The sequence below is a fragment of the Ambystoma mexicanum genome, chromosome 1q (assembly GCF_040938575.1).
Source record: "Ambystoma mexicanum isolate Mex_15411 chromosome 1q, UKY_AmexF1_1, whole genome shotgun sequence".
Classification (NCBI taxonomy): domain Eukaryota; kingdom Metazoa; phylum Chordata; class Amphibia; order Caudata; family Ambystomatidae; genus Ambystoma; species Ambystoma mexicanum.
In genome coordinates, this window is record NC_090922.1 from 194185703 (window position 1) to 194213291 (window position 27589).

Below are 27589 nucleotides of genomic sequence, written 5' to 3' on the forward strand. Positions count from 1 at the left end.
AGATATGTATGCCTCGCTGCCTGAGCACCGACTGGTTTGCGGTTGCTTCCTGATCATCTACCCTGCCATACACTGTTGGATTCAGGAGGAGACTATTAAGACAATATTCTATATAAAGCTTGCGCATCTCCGAGACTATATGTCTAAGTAGCTTAGATTTGGGTTTGGATAAGGCTGACTTGAGTTTCGCTACACTGCCCCCAGAACAACACCTTGATGAGCTTTGATTCCGAGATTGAAAACAAAGCAGAAGATTCCGAGGGATTCGTTTCAAGTCCAGAAAACACAACTGGACCTGGGGTAGGAAAAATGTGAACCGGACATTTTAAACCAAGAATGAATCTGACCAAAACTGTAAGAAGCGGGGGTACTCCCGTGGAGACCCTATTGGTCAATATTTAACTATACAGCCACAGTAAGATGAACAGATTCATTAAATAAGAATTATTAGCCCATGAATTGTCATAAAGCCACTTTAATTGCACATTCCCAATAACACAACACGCCTTTTGTAAAATATGTGCGCAGGTACAGACTTGTATACTGTGCGTTTCGGATAATTGGCGATTTAATTTGCGTTCTCCTGAGAGAAACTCTGGAATCTGAGTCTTATGTCTCAATACTTAGGTCCTCAATGGTCCAATGTTTTTTTCCCAACTCAAGATTTTTTTTGTTCTTATCCTCTTGGAGGATGCTTGAAGCAAATGTTGTGATGCTGTAGTATGGAAAAATACCATGCTAGAAATTACTTTTCACCTATAGCTCCACATCTCATGTGGTAGCTCAACCATCTGGGATCATGACCTCTTAAAGATCCACAAGGTAGAAATCCTCGGAGTGGTGTTAAACATCTTCCTTTCGAGCCACACATCGGTGTTGCTGTTTCTTCTGGCTGCTTCACCTTAAAACTACTTTGCAACATGCAATGTTTTCTTTCCCTCAACAATCTACTTCTGGTATCCTGGGCTCTCATCCCTCAAACTCGATTACTGCAATTCCATACTAGAAGGATCCCACAAAAACCCATTAAGAAAGTGTAAAATCGTGCAAAATATTTTATAGTTTCAAATCAAATATTTCAGGCACATACAACTGACACCAAAATAAATCGCTCCAGTGGCTCCCATTAGAAGATAGGACACATTCTTAGTTTAGCTTTTAGTTTATCGCAAAGCTCTACAAGAAAACGATCCTGGATATGGCAATTACTCACAATCCTAAGCACTCCCCAGGTCGGCTTCTAAGGAGGTCAAAAATGTGCAGTTTGTCCTCCCCTCTTTTGCAATAGTATGGCCCAACATCTATTAAACATCTCTAACTTCTACTTAGTTTGATGCATTCTGACAACCTATGTTTTTGTCCTGGTGCATTTGTTTCCCCTGTTAGGCCCTGTATTGCTAAACCCCTTAAGACCTCATTGTGTTAAGTTGCGCTATACAAAATTAAAATACATGTTTAAAGAAATGAAATCTCAAATGTGTTGCGTTCCACTAAATACTGTCAAATAGGAGTAAACCGAGCAGACCAGGCATTGAGTGTCAAATACTCTCCAACAATTCATTGCTTTCCAGAATTGTGGATGCTTTTGTTCCTGCATGAGGTTCGTTGAAGGTTGTTCTGGATTTTGGCCAGTAGTGGCCAAGCATCTTCTGTTGTGTACGTTTTATAAAAGGTATAGTGCAGTCTCCTCTGTGGTGGATGTGAGATTTCTTGATAAGTACTTTGTGTAACCTTCTCCAGAACGCCCAGTGGATGACGCATGATTTAAAGGTTATCCTCTGATAAACTCTGAGTCAATCAAGTCCTTTAAGTCTTGGTGTGATATGATCTGTTAATTTGATGTTCAAGCCAAATCTGACTGTTATGTTAGTTAAGAGATGTAGCGGATGTATAGCTTTCCTGGGGAGGAACATGTAAAGGCTATTACAAAAATTAATTGGGAACAATACATTGGCGCTTATTACCTTAGTGTTGTGGGATGTGTCCAGCAAGGGTAGTATGTGTCAAGATGTGAAGGTGATAGTGGGTGCTATGTGCCATGCCACTGAGTTGTATGACAAACAGTCTGTATTCAAGACCACGCCAACATTCTTCCTTCACAGGAGAATGGGGTGGAAAGAGGGGAGAGTACCCTTTTGTTTTAGCCCGTGTTAAATTCTGCGACTTTGTGATTTGGTATCCTTATGTAGAATATTTGCAATGTAGATGCATTAAGGCACAGACTGTTCTCCGTCATGACTAATTGGAAGGCAGGTAGTCCATATGCTGGTGGCGCCAAGTTGCCTTATGGTGTATGCTGTGCTTAATAAATAATCTTAAAATAACTCGAACTCTTATCGCTAAATCTCCAGCATATATTTGAAAGCAGGTGGAAACTGGTGCAATAATGCCTGACACGGGTATCTAGTCTGCATTGTATGTTTGGCATGTATAAAGTGTGATCCTTGCAGGGAAGACATTATAGATCAATAATTAGAGGGCTGACCTTTGTGGCACCAAACATGTGTTGAACGGTATCTTTGAAAAGATGTTTCCTGATCTAATTTGAAAAGCTATTTGTTAGCAAGGAAGAAATGCATCTAAGGCAGAGCCTTCTGCACCCTTAGATGGATTAAAGCATTATAGGTGATTCGGGTCGTAGATGGATTAAAGCATTATATGTAATTCTGGTCGATCACGGACTGGACCCAGACAAGGGGTTTTCATCCACTGCCCTCAGGATTTCTTCCCTCATGAATAAAATAATGATGTGGCTCCTGTGGGCCCGAGTCCTTATTTAGGTCTGTGCTATAGACTGCAGGTTTAAAATCGACTAGTGTGGACATCTATTTTTCTCAAAAAGGCAATGTTTGCAGTTGGATGTAAGTTGTCTTGGCTTTCTTCATCAGCGGGGAGAGCACCAGCGACTCCTCCCCCTTCCTCCACACTTGGGTTTCCCGGTTGCCAATTTTGATTGGTCATGTATACGCTCATGCACACTGTTGTATCCATCCAGGAGCTTCCTCAAGCCTAGTCCACACTTAATTGAGCTACAGTGCTGCACGCCTTCTTTTTTCCCCCTCTTCAAATATTTTTGTTCATAGTTCGGTTACACAATCCTACAGACCCTGGCTTTGTTTCGGGATCCCTCCCCTTTTACGGGGTAAAGTTGTTTTTTCATCCTGTACATTCTTGTCAAAGCAGGTTCCTGACACAGATCCACATTCACTGTGATTGCAATCGCTCCAAGCTCAGAAAGAAGCAGAACCACTCCAACCTCGCAGGGTCCTTCTAGGGATCTTTTCCCTTCCCCTCTTCAGAGCTAAAACAATGAAAGGCTTTTCACCCTAATTCCACCCTGATTGGAGAGAGGATCTTTTTCCATCTGGCGGAATCTAGGGCGATTTCCTCAGTCCCTCAAGTCCTCTCAGTCACCAGGTGGGGGTACCACCTGCTCTTTCCTCCCCTTGCCTCTTCTCCAGCTCAGGACACACTCTTTAGTTTTGATTTCCTGCAGCTTTTGGACATGAGGGCAGTGGGGAGGTTCTTTCATGCCAGAGTGGTGTTGGGTTCTTTTTCAGACTGTTAACTGCATAAAAAACAACTGGGTGGGACTCGGCACAATTTATAAAGCGCTTTACGCCCGCCCAGGGGCAAACAGGCACTGTAAACAAAAAAAGAACAATGAAAAACCCCAATTAAACAAAGTAAAATCAAGTCAAAGCTAAAAATAGCAAGTATATAGACGCAGGGCAAGTAAAAACAGATTTGAAACTGCAGTTTATGTAAAGTAAAATGTTTTGAACATTTTCCTAAAATGATCCAGAGGGACCTCAGAGCGTAAGTGGACAGGCAGTCCATTCCAGAGGTCATGGGCCAGAAAACTGAAGGATAGTTTGCCTGCTCTTTCCAGTGTATACTGTGGCACAGATAACCTGTTGCTGTGACTTGATCTGAACACGTGACCATTTTGTTTAAAGCTCAATCTCTGCTTAAAATGAGATGGACTGCTGTTAAACAGACATTGTGACCGTAAAAAGTCTGAACTTGATCCGCTGTCTAACCTGGAGCCAGTGCAATGTCTGGCCTCTGTGACATGATCTCTGCGCTTTAAGCCTCTAACCTTACTGCATCAAAACCATGTTAACGATTCAGTCAATGTGGAACCACACACCTCCGCAAGACCACTACAAACGCTGCAAAATCTGTAAACAAATACCCAGCAAAAAGACCATACTACTACCAAAAGGCAAAGTTAAAAAGATGTTACACAATTTATAATCTATGGCATCCAATACCTGTGTGAACGCCTATACATTGAAGCACAATACAACCTTTGAAACACAGCATTATGTAACTAGTGCCATAAAGAACAAGGACCCCAAATACCTAATGGCCACCCATTTTAACATGGAACATTCGGACAGCAATCTTGACCAAATTTCCTTTTTTGGTATAGAGAGTCATTTTGCCACCGAGAGGTGGTGGTAAAGAACAACTATTGAGAGAGAATAAATAAGTCAAATGGATACATGTAATGGACACCTGCAATACTGGCTTAAATCAAGATAATTTATTTATTAACACAGCAGCCCTGAAGCATCATGGCGCTGTTACAGAAAATCATAACTGGTTACAGAAAAAAAGCATACTTTGTTACATGAACAGTGTGTTTGGATGTACATACTTAGTTACAGACATAAGACATGCAGATTTCCAACAGGCGTGAGGCATGTTTTAGTTGAATAGTGTAGTTTTGAGGCCTTTGCGGAAAGCTGCGAGGGATGTCTCGGCTCGGAGTGCGTTGGACAAGGCATTCCAAAGTTTGGGTGGTAAATAAGGAAAGCAGAGAGGCAGTTTTGGTTGGTGAGGAATGGTTTTATAGCATTTATTTGGTGATGTGGGCAGAGGCGGAAGCAATGGCACTGACCTGTCGGGTCATAGATGGAGTGGAGTCTAGAAAAACCCCAAGGGTCTTCACTGAGCAGGAGACGGGGATGATGGTATTGTCAATAGTGAAGTTGACGTATTTATGGTTAAGTTTGGACAGTATTTCTTTGGGGCCTATGAGAATGATCTCTGTTTTGTCTCCATTGAGGCATAGTCCGTTGGCTGCCATCCATGCTTGGATGGTTGAGTATATTTGGAGAAAGGCTGCAGTGTCCTGGTCGTACGAGCCAGTGAGAGGGAGGAGTACTTGTGTATCATCGGCATAGTTGGTGTAAACTATGCCAAGGGAGTCCAGTTTGTCGAAAGGGGTCTTTGTAAACAGGTTGTAGAGGGTTGGCGCTGTGCAAGAGCTCTGGCGAACTCCGTGGTTGATGGTGGCAGGAACTGCATTGTCCTGATCAGAGAAGACATTCATGGCTCTACCTTCTAAGAAGGAGGTTATCCAAGAGGAGGCCTGTTTAGCGAAGTGAGCTGCATTGGTGAGATGGGAGGTAAGAATTCTGTCAACGAGATTGAACGCGGCTGACGGGTCCAGAAGCAATAGGAGGGCTGGTTTGACTTTGTCTGTTATCTGGTTTTTAATGTCCAGTGGGGCGGTTGAGGTGCCATGGCCTTTCTTTTCCCTAGGATGGCGTTGGACTCTATGAAGTGTTGGATCTGGTTGTGCGCAGCTTTATCTAGGATTTTAGGAGGAATGGAACAGTGATGATACGACGGTAGTTAATTGGGGATGATGGATCTAGGGAGGTTTTGTTTTAGAAGGGGGCGGACCCAGGCTTCTTTTAGGCTGGATGGGACAGTACCTGTGGTAAATGAGGCATTAATGAACTCTGTGATGAGAGAAGCCAGGGAAACTGCGCAGCCTTTGATAATGTTGGGTGGACAGATGTCTCCTTTACACGTGGAGGGTTTAAGTTGTTGGATAAGAGCTTTTGCAAGGGGGTGCTCGGCATAGCAAGACTGTTGGATTTGGGTAGTACTTTGTGTTGTGTTATCTTGAAGAAGAGTAATTTTGTTTAGCAGGGCTGCCTTTATGCTGGAGCACCAGGATTAATCTTTTATAATCTCATCAGGGCTGGTGGATGGAGGTGGTGAGATCCTTAGATTTAGAGTTGGGGTTTGAGGTCCTTAGGTTGAAGGCGTTGACTTGGCATTGAATATAGCTTTTTTATATTGCATTGATAGCCTTTTGAATTCTTCATTGGTGGAATCACTCGGTTTGGACTGCCAGTTGGTTAGAGGAATAAATTTGCTGATGCGAAGGGCTAGTGTCATGGATTTTTTTCTCTTTTTTTTTCACTTGAATCGGGGCTATGGTGTCAATGGCTTTGGTGAGCGTAGTTGTCGGCGAGTGTGCCAGGGTCACTGGCGAACAGGAGTTTGAGTTTCTGGACATCCCAGAAGGGAAGGAGGTTGTCTTTTCTTCATTTTTTTTTAAGCTTCTAACCTTAGCTGGGGAGGCATAGGAGAGTACTTTGGGGGTAAGCTCGGTGGGGACGGAGAATTGGATGCAATTATGGGCCGTCCATGGGTAAGCCGAGTTGAAAATGATGGTGGATGAGCAGTTGAGGTCTGCCACCCAGTCGAGAGCGCGGCCTTTGCAGTGAGTAGAGTGAGTGACTTTTTGTGTGAACCCAAGGTCTTTGAGTTCTTGGCTATGGCTGAGGCTGCTTTAATCTTGGCGTCAGTGAGTCCTAGTTTGAGGTCACTGAGTAAGATGTTTTTTGTGGAGCTTTTTAAATTGTTCCTTAGAACATGGAGGAGGTGCCCTTGGAAGTCGGGGGCTGTGCCAGGACGCCTGTATATGATATGTATGTTTATAGTGCAGTTAGGGGACAGGGAAAGTTTGGCTGAGAGGCGGGAGGCGGTCAGCGTTACCTTCCCAGGTGTGATTACACAGCCTGATGGGGAGCAGTCTGTCCTGTCGGAGGATGGTGTAACCCTGTGAGAGAGCGAGAGAGATGGCTGGGCCGGATGCCTAGTGGAGCTAGGTTTCCGTTATGGCAAGAAGGTCTAGGTTAAGGGTGGTGATGAGGTTGTTAATCTTGAGGGCGTGAGCGAGGAGAGATCAGGCTTTAATAAGGGCACATTTAGGGCATGGGGAGCCCTAATCTTTTTAGGGTGGGAAGTGTGTTGGGGGGTGGGGGGTGAGCTGGTGGAGCGCAGGAGGGGGGGGGGGGCTAAGGAGGTGGTGGGGCAGATAGATTTGGTAGTTGGAGGTGAGAGAGTGCAGGTAGATTTTATGAGGAGGCTATGGGGGGTTTGGGGGGGGATAGGAGTCCGGTGTGGTGGCGCGAGCCTGTCATGAGTGGGTTTGGCCGTGGAGTTAAGAGGGGGGGTGAGTATATTGTGGGAGTGTGAGAGCCTAGTTTTAGATTTCACCTAGCCATGATGTTAGGGAGGCTAGGGTGCATTGAGGGCTTGGTGCATCCTCTAAGCCTGGAGTTCCTGGTTCCTAGGTGTGTTTGAGAGCCTGGAAGGGTGGTGAAGTTGTTCATAGGGGCAGTGATGGCTAACCTTGCGAGCTTGTGAGGAGCGAAGTGGGAGAGGTGGGTTGGACGTCATCAGTGTGGCTGTATGCGTGTGCAGGAGTGTGCCTAGTATGATTATTATTGCACTGAGTGGGTGTAGTGAGAGAGTGGTGTATGGAGTGTACTGGTGTGTAGGCATGTTTGGTGGTCGGGTTAGCACAGTAGGATGCATTGGTGTTAGGGGGCGTGCACGGCACAGGGTGGGCAAAAGCACTTCTTAGGCACACTTGAACAGGAATACAGTACGGGGCAGACTGGGCATGGCACATATTGGGCAAACACACTTTTTAGCACAATTGAACAGCAATACAGTATGGGACAGATTGGGCACGGCACAGAGTGGCTAAAAACATGCAGGTCTGTTAAGGCGCTCATTGGCAGTTGTAGAGCCTGGGGCGAATTGAGAGAGTCGAGGCCACTGTTGATCTGAAGTAGGGAGCCTACCTTTTGTGTATACCAGTAGGGGGAGTACCGGTATAATGAAATGTGTAATTATCTATAATAATTTGGCACAATAGAAATCATTGCTGACCTATTCTATCAGTGACATCTAGCTACACACACCAAGTATAAATACTATTACATCAAAGCTGCTTATGGTCCCCATCCCCAATTCACAATGGCCAACTTGCGTCAAACGCGATGACTTCATCGCGCACCATAACGCAATGACGTCACTGCGGAGCCCATTAAATGGAGCAGCCATTTTGAAACGCTTGATCCAGAACGTGGATCCTTTGTTTTCAATCCTTTTGGACAATTGTATCCAAAACGTAAGCTTTACTTTCAAGGTAAGAAACTCCTTCTCCACCTTTTAGAGACCGATGTGATCTATATTAGCAAGATATCTGCATCCCTTATTTAACTTGGAATGCCAATGGCTCAAAATATATTTCCATGCTTACAGGACTAGCCTTTTCGGAGCAAGAAATGTAAATACAAGCAATCTCACAATTCATTTCCATCCCAATAAGGAACTTACAAATGGACGAGTTTCTTTTTCCGTTTATTTCAGAACTATTTTATGCATTGTAAAATGGAGAATAGTAAGCAATACCCTTGTGTTATAATTATAAACCTAGTATAACCATTCTTATTGAGGCTAGACCATTTCTCTCTCCCCCTTTCCTCTTTAGAAATACCGATCAAGCTAACAAAGCAGTAACGCAACAAATCCTCCGGATGATCCACTGTATACAGTGGCTAAACATGTGTAGAGGTTTCATACTAACGGAGGACTACCGACACAGAAGTTTGAAAATAATAGAGAGATGATCCCACTGCAAACCAACCTAATGGGAGCATAAAGGACAATTTGTGAGAAACAACCAAAATTAAATCCCACTGAATTTAAGTTAAATCTGAATTCGAAAGAACTGCAAACCATTGAGAACCGCCTAAAGACAGAGTAAAATTAATTTTGAGAAAGTATCCAATTGGATCACAACACTTTATAGAATTCAAATGATTGAAGCCAAGGAACTCTAGACTATTGAGTAATTTTTTTATTGAATTTAAAGACCATCTAAATAATATTCTCTATAACCACCCTATAAGTCTGTAAGCACTTTATTTATTAGACCTGTAGCTGGCGCAAACTGGAAGACTCAACCAAGTAAAACAATTTATACCATATTGGGCAGCCACAATATAGGGGCATCCACCTTGCAGACAACTATATACCAATACATTATTTAGGATTCGGCGTTAGGTTGACCTGACTGCAATTCACTTCAATTATTTGTGCTGGATTACTTGGAGCTTCATAAGATTGCTATTGGGTTCCAACCAGAAGACTTTCGCAGTAATCTATGCTGGCTCCAACAATTTCACGAGCAAGAGTGGTGCAATTATCCTGTGAAATGAAGTGCAGAATCCAGCCCAACGACCTCAAATAGGACAAAGCGTATGTAACTACATTGACATGCTCTTTCATTGGCAAAGTTGAATCAAGATCAACCTCAAGGGTTTTAACCTTTGGAAGCACATTGATTGGGCAGCCTGCTATTGAGAAAGTGGGCAGCCTGCTATTGAGAAAGTGTGTCCATTCTTTGTTGTGTCCCACGAACTGTTTTAGTCTCGCTGAGTATCAAACCATAATGCGCCATCCTTCGCTGAATGAGATCAAACATAAAATTGACCGTAGCAGAATCTTCATAATTACCTGACCACCTTAATAAGATTTCTGTCGTCAGTGTAATTTGTGTAGGGGACATCTTCGTAAGCAAGGACGGCATATGGCCTTTCAACTTTTTCAAGTGAAAGGGGCCGAGAGCTTCAAGAGGGGCCCCAGCAACTGCACCCATGTTGCCAGCCAGCAGTCTTTTAACACAGCAATATATTCCTTTCTCTATTTTTGTTCTGGGGCTTAAAGTGTGCACTTTGCAACACTCTCATTATAAGCTGTTCCCTCGAGCCCTTCTGGCCGTCATTTTCCTTGGGATCTACAGAAGTGTTATCACCTCATGGCCTTCTAACACTGGTTCCTCCACATCAGCCACTTGCTGACAATCTAGCTCTTCAGTGGGTATTAAGTGAAGATCCCTGCTAGCTTAACCTAATCTTTGTCGCCATTATAGTGTATGCACCCTAGGGGTCCCTCACTGTTTTTGCTCCAAACGGGGCCCCCTCCCCCAACCATAATGTTAAAATGGGCCCAACACATCTTCAGCTGGGCCTGTGATCGAGCATATTCAAAAGTGGTTTCATAAAGATATTCATTTGGGGGTAGAGGCAAGAACCCTGAAGTACGCCCAGTGGTCAAAGTCGGCGGGAGCAGTTGGGAGCGGTGCTCCTCTACTGTTCCCATATTTTTTAAAAATTTTTTTAAAGAAACTTTCAGAATGGTTTAGTTTTAAAATAAAGTGTAGGAAGAAGTTGAAACTTGCACTTCAGTGCACTGCAATGAACATTCTCTTAAACAGCAGGTGTTGCTTGTTTGCAGGGGGTTGGATTGCGAATGGCGGTGGGGTTTGTGGGCAGTGGGGGCAGGCAAGCAGGGATCATGGTTCCACTACTTATTTACGTACACTTAGACCACTGGGTACACCATACCGAAGTTCAACTGGATCAGCAGTTGCTTCACCACTAAAAACTCTTGCCTCTGTCCAATAAAGATGAAATCCATTTCGCTGCTGATCTGGATAAAAATGCTTCAAATTGAACTATGTTGAAGTAAAATGTTAAAATCCACCAAATCAAAAGCTGCCGAAAGATCTAACAATAGAAGCAAAGATAACTATCCTTGATCAATATTCGTTGACGGGTTGGATTTAACGTCAAGCAGTGCAGATTCTGTACTGTGAAAGTCTTGAAAGTCGGCCTGCCATGGGCCTAATAAAGTTGTTCTGCTTCTAATGAGCCTGGATTGGCAAATGAACTGGCCGGTCTAACCTTTTTGAAAGAAAAGGTACATTTGTAATGCGATAATTTGTTGCAACATTGGGGACCAGGAAAGTGTGTGTGTGTGTGTGTGTATGTATGTATGTACATATATGTATGTATATATATATATATATATATATATATATATATATATTTCTGAGGCTTGTGGAATCTGCTTAGATCACATGCTGTGCATAGGCCGACATCTAGTGGAAGCTGCGGAGTATTACAGTTTGTTTTTCGAAACTCGAAAATGGCCGTCGACACAGGCGTGCCAGTAATACTATCCCTAGTGTGACGTCCACTGTACCCAAGATCCCTCACGCGTCTAGGATCCTCAGATTGTTTTTTCCCGCCATACTGGTCGGAAGCATCTTGCGGAGTCCCCTGGCCTTAGCCATACTTTTGCTAATTATTGAAGATTAACATTATTATTGACATCCTTCCCCACCCCAACGTCGACCCTCGACACTCGACGACGGCTGGAGAAGACATCGACCGTCGGCTGCTGCACGACGGATCTGGGCCTCGGAAGGCCGCTGGCCTCGGCCTGGGCCTAGTAGGCCGCTGGCCTCGGCCCTGCAAGTAGGGAGAGTGGGGGGTGGTACATACTCTTCACTCTTGGTATATAGGTACACCTTATATATTTCCTACACTTACCAGCCCGCTGCCTCAAGGTGCGTATGGAGGGGTACCCCTTTCCAATTCTGCCCCAAGTGCAACCGCAAATACCCTTGGGTCGACAGGCACGCCACGTGCAATCTCTGCTTGCCAAGGGACCACCCCGAAGCCAACTGCAGAGCGTGTAGTAGGTTTAAGCCTAAGACACTTAAGGACCGTTCGACAAAGCGTTGGGCCCACCACGCCAGGCAGGCGGCCATGGCAGCGGAGGGCGCCTTCAGCGATGGCAGCGACGCCGTACTTTCGGACGGCGAGGGCATTACGGCGTCGAAAGACTGCCGAGCGCAGGTCCCCGACCTCGGAAGGTTGTCCGGCAGGGCGGCTATGGGGAAGACCCCCGGCGACGCAAGCGCTACACACCCTACACACACTAAACACACTAAACCCAACCGAACCTCGACGACGTCGATTTCTCGGAAAGAGGCACAGATAGAACGGTCCGACTCGGTGTCCTCTGGGCGCTCTCGATCGAGATCGCCTCATGACGCAAGGCAATCATCCACTCTTGCCAAGAGTGCCTCGCTCCCTAGATTAACGGAAGTTCGATCGTCGGAAGACGAAGACGACTTCCACCCCCAGGCCGCGCTCCAGGAGACCGAGGCCGCAGTTAACACCAGCGAGGCCCCACGCTCGAAACAAGATACCTCTCCCGACCCTCGACGCCAGGCGTCGAAAGTCTCTGGGGCCTCCAAGGGGCAGGGAAAACATTTTTCCACGCACGGGGAGGGGGGGAAACAGCGGAAAGCACAGCCTTCCACTCCTGTAAGACCATCCTTCCACCCTAAGCAGACAGACACACATAAATCTACTGGGACATCAACATCCAGCAAGGGTACCCTTCATAAGTCCTCTAAGTTGCCTACTAAAGTCATACCCTGTTCCAAAGAATGGTCCAGTGAAGACATAGACAGGGTCATGTCAAGGATGTCTTCCTTAGCTGATTTTTATGACAAAAACCCAGAACATTTCCTTTCGTATGACCCTCAAGGGGCCACACCCTCAGGCTCCTCTGATCCTATCCCCCCAAGTAAAAAAGCCCGGTTCGAAAGACCTGAACCCTTCGAGGTGCAGCCTTACTCTACTCCATACTCTACTCCACACCCCAGATACCAAGGACAGCCTTTCCCTGAAGGGGACCAGGAGTTTACAATTATGGAGGAACAAACCGGGACTGAATACTATGCGGATGATGAGGACCTGGAGGAGGTAGAAGATGAGCAGGAAATTTACAGAGTAGATTCCCCGGTAGAGAGCGAAGCCCCAGTTACCGATTCGCCAGTTGATAACCAGCCCCTCCTTAATGAAGTTCTCGCTCGCGCAGCAGAACATTTTCACATCGACACCCACGGTGTACAGGAAGAAAGGGACTTCGCAGAAGAGTTGGTGGGAGAGAGGAGGCCGGTCGCTCAGACCATCCCTATCCTTAAATCCATCCAACGTAGAATAGATCCATCCCTGGTGAATCCTAACCTCACCAGAGCCGTCAACCCCAGAGTCGAAAAACTTTTTCGGGCAGCCCAGTCTGACCCTCTTTATATAAGAGGACATCTTAAACCAGACTCCCTAGTGGTTACCAACACTCGGAAGAGGGCTGGGACACCCTTATCGTCGTCAGAAGCTCCTCCCGACAAGGAGAGCAAAAGACTGTACGGGTTTGGCAGGAAGGTAGCCTCAACGTCCGCCTACCAAGCAAGGATCGCAAACTCCACCACCCTGTTGGCAAGTTACAACTGCCATCAATGGGAAGAGGTCGCGGCGCTCATAGCCTCTGCTCCTGAACCGTTAAAGGACCAGTTGGCTCGGATCTCGGCAGAGGGGAGAGCCGTGTCTGGTTGCATATTAAAAGCAACTTTCGACGCCGCGGACAACGCAGGAAGATTGATAGCAGAAGGTACTGTTATCAAGAGACATGCGTGGTTACGGCAGTCGGGGTTCAAAACAGAAACCCAGGCTTCATTAATAGACAAGCCGGTGGAACCCGATCTATTGTTTGGGAAAGCGGTCGAAGACGCACTTAAGAATGCCAAGGACGAGTACGAGACTCTCAAATCCCTTGGCCAGCTTACCAACAAACCCCCTAACCAGAGGGGGAACAGTAGTTTTCGTCGCCCACGCGGCCAAAATTCACAAAGGGGCAACTATGCCCAAGGACAGGGTACACAATGGAACAACAACCAGCAGTCTACCCAAAGTTACGGCAGGGGTAACAAGAGAGGTCGTGGAAGAGGCAGAGGCAGCCCCAACAAGGGTGGGGGCACGCCTCCACCAAAGCAGTGACGCTCAGTTCAGGGTCCCTTCTCACGCAACCCCAGTAGGGGGACGCATTTCCAACTTCACCCAGGCTTGGGAAGGGATCACCTCAGACAGATGGGTGCTGTCAACAGTGTCCACAGGATATTGTATAGAATTACTGCAGCGTCCCCGGAACCACCCTCCACGACAAAGAATACACTCCTTAGAACATCAGAAGATCCTTCTCGAGGAGATCGCCATTCTGCTAGAAAAGGACGCGATAGAACTCGTCCCAGGACACCAGGTAAACAAGGGTATCTATTCAACTTACTTCCTTGTGCCAAAGAAAGATTTGACAATGCGCCCAGTATTGGACTTACGGCCTGCCAACAAGTATGTCAAGCCCCAAAAATTCCGTATGACCACGCTACAAGAGGTAATCCCCCTCCTAAAAAAGGGGGAGTACATGGCAACCTTGGATATGAAAGATGCTTATTTTCATATTTCCATGCTCCCAGCCCACAGAAAATACTTGCGCTTCAAGGTAGACAGTCGCCACTACCAATTCAAGGTACTGCCCTTCGGGATAACTTCAGCACCAAGGGTATTCACCAAGGTACTGGCGGTGGCAGCTGCACACCTACGCAGGGAGGCAATCCCAGTGTACCCTTATCTGGACGACTGGCTCATAACGGGGGAAACCCCAGGAATTTGCAGGTCAAACATTCAGAGGACTATCGACCTCCTCCACGAATTAGGCTTCTCTATCAACGAGAAAAAATCAAGTCTGGTGCCAAGCTCCTCAAAACAGTTCCTAGGAGCAATCCTAGATACTCAGAAAGGGTTGACCTTCCCTTCGGAAGAGAGAATTCGGAATATACTACTGCAGATTCCACATTATCAGTCAGGTCAACAAATAACGGTACGCAAAGCTATGCGGTTACTGGGCATGATGGCGTCATGCATTTACCTGGTCCCCCACGCGCGTCTGCGCATGCGTCCCATGCAGGAATGGTTGGCGAAACAGTGGTCTCAGGCAAGTGGTCAGTGGGACGATCTAGTGGTCGTTTCGCCAACACTCGTACAGAGCTTACACTGGTGGACAAGAGAGAATCTCGCAAGGGGAAAACCCTTCTACGATCCCGAAGTACAAGCAGTGGTGACTACAGATGCATGCCTGACTGCGTGGGGAGCTCACCATCTCCACCACACAGCTCAGGGTCTCTGGTCTCACTCAGTAGCCAAGAACCACATCAACCTGCTGGAGCTTCTGGCAGTATTCCGAGCGCTTCGGGCGTTCGAGCCCCATCTGCTAAACTTGTCGGTGCAGATCCGGACAGACAGCACGACGGCCATGTTCTATCTGAACAAACAAGGAGGGACTCGTTCGCCAAATCTGTCCAAGCTTGCCCAGAAAATCTGGATATGGGCACTCAGACGGAACATCTTCCTGTCATCTCAACATGTTCCAGGGGAGCTCAATTCCCTAGCGGATGCCCTAAGCAGAGACTCCCTCCCAGAAGAACACGAATGGGTCCTTCACAAAGATATCGTAGAGGATCTCTTCTCTCAGTGGGGTTTCCCCACTATAGACCTATTCGCCACAAGCGAAAACAGACAATGCCCAGGATTTGCATCCAGGTTCCCCCAGCCAGACTCCCAAGGGAACGCCCTGTGGATGAACTGGTCAGGGATGTTTGCGTATGCTTTTCCACCAACTCCTCTCATCAGGAAGGTGGTGTACAAGATGAACAAGGAATCGATGACGCTCATCCTAGTTGCTCCCATGTGGGCGAGACAACCATGGTTTCCACACCTACGCAGGATGGCGGTGTGCGAGCCCATCAAACTCCCAGCCTGGTACAACTTACTGTCCCAGCAACAAGGTCAAACAGTGCACCAGGAACCCAACTCAATGAACCTGGCAGCATGGCTCCTGAAGTCATAGAGTTTGGGCATCTCAATTTACCACAGAGGTGTATGGACATCCTAAAAGAATCCAGGAAACCAAACACAAGGCACTGTTACTTTGACAAGTGGAAAAGATTTGTTATTTGGTGCCAGAATAAACAAATCAACCCGGTTGATTGCACTCCTTCCAACGTTGTAACATACATGCTCCACCTGCTGGACGCAGGTTTGGTTTTTAACTCTCTGAAAGTACACCTGGCAGCCCTCTCGGCTTACACCACATCCCATAACAAGGTATCGTGGTGGAAAGTACCAGTAGTTAAAGCCTTCATGGAAGGAGTAAAGAGACTTCACCCTCCTATTTCGAACCCACCGCCAGGATGGGACCTCAATGTGGTGCTAGCTAAGCTCATGGGCCCCCCTTTCGAACCCATGCATAAAAGTAGTCTCAAACACCTGACTTATAAAACGGCCTTCTTATGAGCCATTACCTCTATAAGAAGGGTCAGTGAAATTCAGGCTCTGTCAGTGCAGGATCCTTTCTTTACTATCCACAAAGACAAACTGGTTTTACGCACACACCCTAGGTTCTCACCTAAATTTATATCTAAATTCCATGTAAACCAGTCCATCGAGCTTCCGGCTTTCTTCCAGAACCCGCAAAGCTCGGCTGAGGTGAAACTACACACCCTAGATGTGCGTAGGGCGGTCCTCTACTATGTAAACAAAACCAGACCACTAAGGAAAACAGATCAACTGTTTGTCTCCGTAGCTACAGGCAGAGAGGGAGATCGCGTCTCTAAGGGCGCTATCTCGAAGTGGATTATCAACTGTATACAGCTGTGTTACTCTCTTTCTGAAAAAACTCTGCCTTTTACGCCAAGAGCCCACTCTACTAGAGGCATTGGGGCCACTCTGGCTTTCATTGCAAATGTTCCCCTCGACACCATTTGCAAAGCAGCTACTTGGAGCTCTATTCACACTTTTACTCAGCATTACTGCATTGACACTCATTCCAAGACAGATACACAAGTGGGACAAGCGGTTCTGAGACACCTGTTTGCTCATGACTCTTCTCACATCCCACCTCCTTCTGGTACTGCTCGCTAATCTATGCACAGCATGTGATCTAAGCAGATTCCACAAGCCTCAGAAGGGATACATTACTCACCGTAATCGTATTTCTGATGCTTGTATCTGCTTAGATTCACATGCGACCCACCCTTCCTCCCCTCCGAGAGAAGGCGCATGATTGCTGGTAGTCTTACCTTTCTGTCTATCTGCTTGGATTATCAGTACTCACGCTACTCCTCATGCTTCCTCATGTCAGAAAAAATACAATCTGAGGATCCTAGACGCGTGAGGGATCTTGGGTACAGTGGACGTCACACTAGGGATAGTATTACTGGCACGCCTGTGTCGACGCCCATTTTCGAGTTTCGAAAAACAAACTGTAATACTCCGCAGCTTCCACTAGATGTCGGCCTATGCACAGCATGTGAATCTAGGCAGATACAAGCATCAGAAATACGATTACGGTGAGTAATGTATCCTATATATATATATATATATATATATATATATATATATATATATATATATATATATATATATATATATATATATATATATATATATATATATATATATATTCATTCAAGACAAAAGGAAAAGAAGATTCCACTTTTCCAACAAGGACGGCACTCAAAGCGGTCAGGATGTCAAAAATAGTCTTCAAAATAAATCCACCATTCGCCAACAAGGTTACTTATCCCATATCCAGTTTTATTAAGGGCATAACAGAGCTGACGCGTTTCGCAACGATCCCGTTGCTTGATCACATAAGAAAAGAGTGATTTGCACAGCGTTTAAATACAATCAAAGAAGAAAGTTTCAAACTCTATGGTTTTTGCTCACTACAATTACTCCCTTTTCTCTTTCAACTTTTTTCGAATCTATATAGATTCTCTCCTGTGTAACTACAGGCGGCCATTTTGAAGTGTATTTCAAATCATTCTCGTTATGTTGGATATAAATACTAAATAACAATTTTTTCAGTAAGCCGGCAGTATTTGTTAATGGTGTTACCAAGAATATTGTGACGCTAGTGGTCAAAACAGGAAATACTGCATAATCGGTAAAAATATACCTTATTAACTCGCTTACTGGCAAACCAACTATATTTCCCCATCTTAATGAACAATAAAATGAATATACTGCTATTTCAAATTCAATAAAAGGTCTCCTTTTTCTTTAAGCATATTGTCCGTAGATATAAGAAAACTAAGAGGAAACAGGAAACATGATGAATAAAAGTGCATAGTGCTGTAAACATTGGTTCTGAATAAAGCCAAAAATGTATAAAGTGCATAGTGCCATCATAATTCCTCATATACGGGCAATAGCTTAGTTAAAAATAAACTCATTAATTTGTACAAGCAGAAAATATTCTCAAAGTGCATAGTGCTGTAAACATCCATTGCCACTGTAAATCAGTGTGCAATATAGGTTATAATAAAACCAGGATTAGGGGAAATACATGCCGGATTTTAAACGAAAGAGGAAGTATAGAGAGAGAAGGGATAAAAAAAAAGAAGCTGTGCAGTTTTCACTAAAAAAGGTCAATACACATACAAAAAGATTTATACAAATTACAAAATATTGGAAAAATGTTAAAAGATGTTAAAAAGAGCTCAGGTATCAAAAATATTATTAAGCAAGATGTTGCCATTAGTGGTGAACTACAGAAAACTTGTCAGAGTTCAAATGGGAAGGGCGCCCTATGTCCCAAGGAAAGTATACAATTCTTCATCTAAGTTGTGTCCTCCTGGTTTTTTGGTTTGAAAGTCTAAAATGCAGCGTGTTTCCATCTGTCGCAATGCTAGCTCCCGGTTACCACCACGTGGATTGGGTTTAATGTGGTGTACACCAAAAAAATCTGAAAACTTGCTCTGATGTTGATCTCTAAAATGTACTGCCATAGGGTATGAGGCATCTACGTTTTTTATGGCACGCATGTGCTGCAAGATCCTTAATTTCAGCTTGCCAATGGTGCTGCCTACATACCAAAGATTGCATGAGCATACTAAAACATATACCACAAATTCGGTGTTGCATGTGATTTTAGTTTTGATTTCAACATCATGTCCCAGTATCGGATGTGTGTAACTGGTTTTGTTGAGGGCAAATTGGCAGGCTTTACATTTGGTGCATTTCAGAAAACCAGTATTTCTCTTGCTCAACCATGTGAGTTCAGCTTGCGTTGCATTTTTCTGTGTCATGAAGCTTGTTACTAATGTGTCTTTGATGGAGATTGACTTTCGGTAAGTTATATTGGCACGTTGCCCCATGAAAGGGGATAGAGCTTCATCGGTTTTCAGGACATGCCACAGTTTTTGTAGTATTTGCCTTATTGTTTTGGCATGTGAGCCATAGGTGAGTATCAATCTTACATCATCAGTTTCAGATGGTTGATCAGGAATTCGATTAGTGGAGAGCAATACTGCTCGATCTAAATTCCGAGCTTTGGTATAAGCTCTTTCAATAGCGGCCTTAGGATATCTTTGTTTTCTAAAATTCCGGGCTGTAATTTTGCACTCTCTATCAAAGCAATCCAGTCTACTGCAATTGCGTCGAATTCTGATGAACTCGCCATATGGTATACTCCATTTGAGCGGAGTCGGATGATTGCTTGTCGCAAATAGCGGCATGTCCGAACTTGTAGGTTTACGGTGAAGTTCAGTGATGATTTCTCTTTTGTCCGTTTTTACCACAACATCCAAGAAAATTAATGATTCTTGGCTGTCGGTCTCAGTGAATTTAAGATTTAAGTTGTTAACATTCAATATAGATACAAAATCTAACCAGTCTTGTTCTTCACCATTCCATAGGACAAACAGATCGTCAATATACCGTAACCAGAGGACAACTTGGTCTGTATATTTACTGTTGGCATCAGTCCAGACAATGAATTTTTCCCACCATCCCATGGTGAGATTTGCATAGGATGGCGCTAAACTTGTACCCATTGCCGTACCTCGTAATTGGTTGTAGTAAACGTTGTCCAAGAGAAATATGTTGTTGGTCAAGCATAGATCTACCATTTCCATAACCATTTCTCCATGGCTCAAATAGTTTAGTGATCTGCTATCCAAAAAGTATTTACATGCTTTTTTACCATCGTTATGTTGGATTGACGTATATAACGATACTACGTCTAGTGTAGCAAACATGAAATTTCTTTCCCAAGTGATACCTATATATATATTTCAGTGAAAAAACTTTGTCAAAGGGACGTTATGGTTACAAGTAAAACCGAAAAACCCTTGAAATTCGCCAGTTATGGTAAGCTAAGCAACCATAATTCGCACCACCACCGTGCACTGCTAAGACTAACACCCAGGACATCAAAGATGACATCACAAATGTCATTGATGACATCACGTCATGTACTTTTCATGAAATATGTGTACAAGGGATTCTTATTATAATGTTGCAAAACAAGTTTCAAGGATCATTGCAATAAATATCATACCCTAATTAGTGCATTGAACAATGCATTGATATAAAAGCATTCTATTATGGGGTTCTATCTAGTATACTAAGCTACTCATACAGAAACATAACATTGTGTGCAGCGTACAAGATGAAGGTATAATAGTCGTAATGTTAATATGTTGAATAATGAAATGATAATTGTTTTCTTAATAGATTTTTGTGTACTGTGAAATATGTAATAAGTAGCTAATAAAACACATGTATTACATAATTGCATTACTATAGACAAAACACAAAGACACAAGAACACATACCAATATGGAAATATACAGGGAAAGTGAAGTTAGCAAAAAAGCACAAGTAGTATCAGAAACAATTCATAACTTAACTGATTATTTTCATGCAAATAAATTATTGCTCTGTTTCAAAGCTGCTATTTACCCTATGTATATGTATCACTTGATGTGATTTGACCCTAAGGAAAGTAGTGTGAGTACAATGTATACAAATATGATCATATACAGGGAAAATAAAGCCATAAAAAAACAGAACTATCAGAAAGTGCTCATTAGTCTATTGATTATCTTTATGCACAAAAAGGATTGCTGTCTTTCAAGCTTGTGTCTTCCCGTATGTATATGTTTCATATGATGTGACTGGACTCTAAGGGAATTACTGTAAGAACCTACTTGAAGGATACGTCTACAAATAAAATAACATTTTTAGTTTCTGACTGTTACTGAAGAAAACCATGTGGCCTAGACATGTCAGCAAAAGAAAAAAGAGCGAGCCAGACATGTGATGTCATCAGTGATGTCATCAATAACATTTGTGATGTCATCTTTGATGTCCTGGGTGTTAGTCTTACCAGTGCACGGTGGTGGCGCGAGTTATGGTTGCTTAGTTTACCATAAATGGCGAATTTCAAGGGTTTTTCGGTTTTACTTGGAACCATAACGTCCCTTTGACAAAGTTTTTTACACTGAATATATATATCAATACCAAATTTTGAATCCATTCCATTTCAGCGACTTGTACAAAATGCAAACCATGGTAGATTATGATCTACCTGCAATTCAGATAATCGCTCCACGTTAGTAGTACAAACACATAGTAAATACATAACACTAATGCTTCTACGTTACAATGCAGATGGTACCAAAAACAACTGCAAGCTGACTGGATTCACACATGGTCAAATATCACTTGGTAAGAAAACCTTCACAACAATAGGTATAATCTACCACGCAGGAGCCACAACCAATTCAGGGCACTACACTGCATGTATAAAAAAGAAATGTGGATGGTTTGAATGTAATGATAGTACCATTACTCTAAAGCAGAGATTACCAGGAAATCTTACAAACGCTTATTTGATGTTCTTAAAACCAAAATTTGATAACTAAACTGTATTTAAACCCTAAGTAAACTTGTGTTAAAAAAATATAAACTGTTAGAATACTCCAAAAGCTATCTAACTGCTCAAAGATTCTACAACAGCTAATCAGATAAATGAATACCACTAAATTAGACCAAAAAATATACAGTTAGAATACGCCAATTGGTATCGAACTGTCCCAAAATTTAACAATATCAAAATAGATAAATCAATACCATTAAAATATATCAAAACAATTAGACAGTTAGAATAAGCCAATTGGTATCTAACTGTCCCAAAATTTAACAATATCCAAATAGATAAATCAATACCACTAAAATATATCAAAACAATAGACAGTTAGAATACGCCAATTGGTATCTAACTGCTCCAAAATGTTATAATATCAAAACAAATAAATGTTACTGCTCCAAAAAAATACAACATGCCAACGTATTAAGCATTAGCCAGAAACAAGTGAACACTGAAAACAAACAAACTGTAGCATAACAGAAAGTTTTTTTTTTTAATCCAACATGGATTTTTTTTTCTCCCACTGACCCAATGATTTTAGCAACAAATACAGAAACTGAGCAAATTGCACAGTACTCTGATTTGTAATCTACTAAATATGAGGGTCCAAAAAAACAAGTATATTGATTATACAATGTAATAAGTCATTACAAAATACTAATACTAACATGCTATTTTCTTTTATCACAGAAATTAACAAGAAAAACATGGACTCCCGTTACTAGACCAAACAGTAAGTATACAATAATAAGGAGAACCACAGCAGCATATCACATCCATAGTATCTAATACCTTTGTTCCTTAAACATTTGTTTTTCACCCAAAGTTATAAGCAAATATGAATGTGATATGCTGCGATGGTTGTTGCCAGGGCATAGAGTCTTGGGTGCATGGCCAAATGGCCATGCACCCAAGACTCTATGCCCTGGCAACAACCATCGCAGCATATCACATCCATAGAGACAAACATTTCAACTATGGTCTATGGAAACTTTTAATGTCCACGGACATTATGAGTGTTCTTAGAACACTTTCAACTTGCCAGCGAACAATACGGACAGCGTTTTCAGGACACCCCCTACTAACATTTCAGAACAGCGCGATAGTTCTTAGAACACTTTCAACTTGACAACGAACAATACGGACAGTGTCCTCAGGACACCCCCATTTTGTTTATTTGCGAACATTTCAGGACACTGCGAGTGTTCTTAGAACACATTCAACTTGCCAGCGAACAATACGGACTACGCCTTCAGGACACCCCCTACGAACATTCCAGGACACCGGGAGTGTTCTTAGAAACATCTTCAGAACACCTCCATTTTGTTTATTTGCAAACATTTCAGGACACCATGAGTGTTCTAAGAACACATTCAACTTGTCAGCCACAACCCCATTCATATTTGCGAACATTTCAGGACACAGCGAGTGTTCGACAACGTCTTCAGAACACCCCCATTTTGTGTATTTGTGAACAATTTAGGACACCGCAAGCGTTCTTAGAACATATTCAACCTGACAACGAACAATACGGACAGCGTCCTCAGGACACCCCCATTTTGTTTACTTGCGAACATTTCAGGACACTGCGAGTGTTCTTAAAACAGTTTCAGTTTGCTTGTGAACAAAACGGACACATATTGAGTCCTCAGAACACCCCCCATTCAGTTTATTTAGAACATTTCAGAACACTTGTGATGTCCGCAGACAAATCGAACACAAAAAGAACGTCTAACACATAAAAAACACAACTTTCATCCTATCTCGTACACTCCCACTCTCCCCAAACACTCCTACACACCAACACAGTCTACTAAATACAAATTTTGAACAAAGTTTCACTGCGCTGTCCGCGGACGACCGCGAATCCAAGATGGCGGGCGCTACTGAAAATCTGACGTGCTCCACGCCATCCAATCAGCGAACACATTGCATGTCCGCGAACATCACACAAGCCGATTGGCCAATCAGGACACTGTCCGCGGAGCGAACACAGATATCACTACTGGACGCATTTTCACCAAATTTGCAAAAGCACGCTTTCGGGACCAAGCCGCTGCTCCTGGTCCAAATTTGGTGAAAATCCATCCAGCGGTTTGGGCTGTAGACGCGAGCAAACATTTTTTCCCATTCAGTCTATGGTGAAAAAAAAAGTTTTGGGACCCCCCCTATTACTTTGCCACCCTGGACGAATCCTCACCAAACTTTGCAAAAAAATTCAGAGTGACCCAAATACTTAAGAATGAACAAATTCAGTTTGTCAAGGCAAGGCTTGACTTGAGGCACACCTTTTAATGACTTTGGAGGGACAATAATCCTCTGGGCAACTGGTGGCTTTAAGATTCTACAGTAATTTGGTCACTTTGCTAAATTCAATCCTAGATCTGTCCTGCTGTCATGCCTACCCTCGGGGAACCAGACCAGATCCAGCAACCCCGGAAGCAGGCATCAAGTTATTTTGAGCAAGCCCAAAAACCCCTGCAAGGGGCTGTTTGGGTGCGGTCCTGGCGCCTGTGGCGCCAGGCTCCTATGGAGAGTCAGTCCTGGCGCCATAGGTGCCAGGCTCATAGAGTAGAACTTACCTGATGCAGACCATGCTGCAAGCTTACCTGATGCAGACCATGCTGCAGAGCTCCAAGCCAAATGAGGCTTGGAAGGGACTATTTTACCTAGGGAATATTTTTTACTCGGGTGGGGCTGGGGAGGAATACCCACCTGGGACTACTTTGGAGGCTATTTAAACCACGCCCGAAGAGCAGCACACACTTCGCGTTATTCTGTATCCAGCAGCGGAACGCTCACTGTGCCTGCAAGCCTGCATCTAGTCTTCTGCCACGCCCGCCTCGTGTCTGCAGCTCCTAGAAAAAGGGAGGAACAGAAGGAGAACAGGTTAGAATAAGAGCAAAGCCTTCGATCCTTGCCTGAATTCCAGATCCACCGCACCTTCGAGCTGGAAGAAAGAAGCATTTTACGCACGCCGCCTCGCCTGCTGCAGCACCGCGCTGAACTCACCAGCCTTCGCAGCATCCTCACGATCCACTGCATCCTTCTGCATGTTCCCGCCGCACTCTGGCACCTAAGGGGAACACAAGAACAGCAAAGGTGAGCTAAGGGAATAAACAGAGGCAATAGTAACTACCCCCATAGACTTACCTGATTACCGCCGGGGGTACTATTCCTCTTCACGGTGGCACAGTCTCCATTGCATCCTCGCCGTACCCCGGCCCCTAAGGGGAACAAAAGGGACAACAAGGTGAGACAAAGGGACAAACAAGGGGAACTCTTCTCACCACAATAGACTTACATAATTTTACCGCTGGAGGCATTATTCCCCGAACTTCATATTTTCTCTCCACACCTGAATAAGGGAACAATCAACAGGTTACATTCTGGCCTTATTTTATTGAACTGTGTACGAATAAGCCAAATCCTTACCTGAACTTCGTCAGCTACCACGAGGAACTCTTCGCTGGGGTCAAGCTGCAAACTGCAAGGAATCAGACAAGAGTGAAAGTCAGACATGTGAACTCTTACGAACTACATACTTTTCGGAGTCAATATTGTTCTGGAACTCACCAATTCCTTCGAGCCAGTGAAGCAACTGGTTATCAACGCGCCCTGCGCTCAATGCAGTATGGAGAGCTCATCTTTTCAAACCATCAGGTGAGACTATAAGACAGGACATCAAAGGTGATCTGTGGGGAGAACAGCAGGGGTGGGGGGGGATTTACGCTCAACTCCACGGGTGGTTAATCCCCTTTCTCCATTTGCAGAAGAATATTCCTGCGGGCCAAGCAAACAAAGCTAGGTGGGCCAGTCCAGTCCGTCATCTCGGCCCTACGCATCACATTGGTGGAGACCGCAGCTGTCCAGTTCAGATCGATGCCTCTGTGGGAGCCAGGTGAGCGTAACACCTGCTTCAACACTTTTCTCCCATTGGAATGATTCCAGAGGATCACACTGTAGTGGAAAGAGTGAAGGCTCTTAGGTCCTCTCCTTAAGCATTACTGGGGTTGTGCAGATTGAGGCAATGTTTGGAAGGGAGGTCAGTACTCTGTATTCTTCATTGCAGAGGCATGTGAAAGAATGAAGGAAGCTATTCTACCATCTTGTGGTGGCCAAGTTTGTGAAAGAAAGTCATGTTGAGATAGGAAGGTCAGGTATAGAATCTAAGCCAGATAATGAAGGTGTAAAGATCAATCTTGGAAGGATAACAAAGAATTGGGAGTCAAAAACGTTTTGTGAGCAAGGGGGTTGGGGAGATGAATGTGTTGTAGTTGCCTCAGTCTTGAGACAAGCTGCCAAAGCAGGACTAGAGTATGAAACGGGAGTGTGGTGGGGGTCATCGGGCATCAAAATATAGAATGCGTAGTGTGTTCCTCCTATGAGGGGCAAGTGCTGGGAAGACTTATGGGAGGCAGGTGCAGTGGTATTTTCTATAACCAACCTATCCTCAACTAAGGTGCTACAGAGAAGCAAGACCACAGCCGTGGTGTCCAACCTTCTAACCGTAATCTGCCAATTTAAAAGAAGGGATCAGGGGATTGTTGGTAATTTGGCTGGGTTGCTCAAATCTATAGATCTTGAAAGCTTTGGCTGTGTAAACAACTATTTAAATCGATTGCGACATGGACAAACCACATAAGCCTGATGCTACAAGCATTAAAATAATAACATTGCTGATGCTGCAGTTAATTCCCCACGCCCCTCCCTCCCTCCTTCCTTCCTTCCCTCCCTCCTCCAGGCTTTCCCACATATTCCGGTTTTCCATGAAGAAATTATCGAGCCGTAAAAATAGTCTCGGCAGAGCTGGTTTATAAGTTAGCACAGGGTAATCTGAGTTATATTCTAATAGTGGAGACCATAGATAGAAAAACTTATGTAGTCTACCCTCTTTGCTACCATGATTTTTTTTTCTTTCAGCTACTAGAATGTCCCACATTTTAACCCACCACCAGACGAGAATCGGGTGCTCGGGAGATTTCCTGGCGCAGGCTATTGTAATCTTTCCTGCTAACAGAAGTTGGGTGATCAATTTAACCCTCTTCCCCGACCTGGGATATACTCCAGGGCATGGTACACCTAACAGAAGCACTTCAGGTTAGAATGGAAGCCTGACTTGAGTAATGTCTTCAATGGCAGTGAAACCTGGCGACTAAAGGGCAATCCCACCTCGTGTGGAAATACATGCTTTGCGCTCCACACTTAAGCCAATATTTAGGGTCCAAGGTGGAGCCATAGTGGGGGAAAATACCAACGAAAATCCGTTATCAAGCACATTCCTTGTTCGTCACGCAGGACGAGGCAGAGTGGTTTCTTGACCATATGTCTGACCATACCTGATCAGCCAGTGTTAGTCCAAGACCTACTTCCCACTGATTCATATAAGTAGATCAGGAAGTCAAAAAATCCTCTTGCAACTATATATATTATATATTTGATATACTGGCCCTTGATGTGCCTCATATACAGTAAGTTCAATGGGCTCAAGATTACGAGTTGCTCCCTGTTTAGTAGAGGGGTGTGTGATCCAATGGCAAAGTTGGGCGTATGTGAACCTGTCTGAATTGTTCAGGTGGAACATCTCCATACAGTTCGCAAAAGTACAAGGCTGACCTTATCATACATAGGGCCTCATTCCGACCCTGGCGTTAACCAAGGCGCTATTAGCGCCTTGGTTGATGCCGTTATTTTTCCGACTCCGCCATGGTGAATGGCGGAATTACAGCCCCATTCCAAGGTTGGCGGGGTCGGTAATTCCCCATTCACCATGGGCCCTTCCCAATTCCCATTTTTGCCCCATAGGGCTCAATGGGAATGGGGAAGGAACTAATTATGGCACCGTAAATTACGGTGCCGTAATTAGCTCCTAGGTCCCTTTGCGGGTTGGTTTTTTAACGCCTGCAAAAAGCAGGCGCTAAGTACCAACCCGCAAAGGGAACTCGGAATAGGGCGGTAAGGGTTTAACGGCACCGGTCTCGTTACCGGTGACCGTTAACCCGTACCGCCCTAC

At 44.2% G+C, this 27589-nt stretch overlaps 1 protein-coding gene across 2 annotated transcripts in view; it reads left to right on the plus strand.

Moving 5' to 3' along the window:
• Nucleotides 1-27589, plus strand: part of TSEN34 (tRNA splicing endonuclease subunit 34) — a 229371-nt gene that overhangs the window by 37825 nt on the left and 163957 nt on the right. The gene's annotated exons all lie outside the window — the stretch shown is intronic.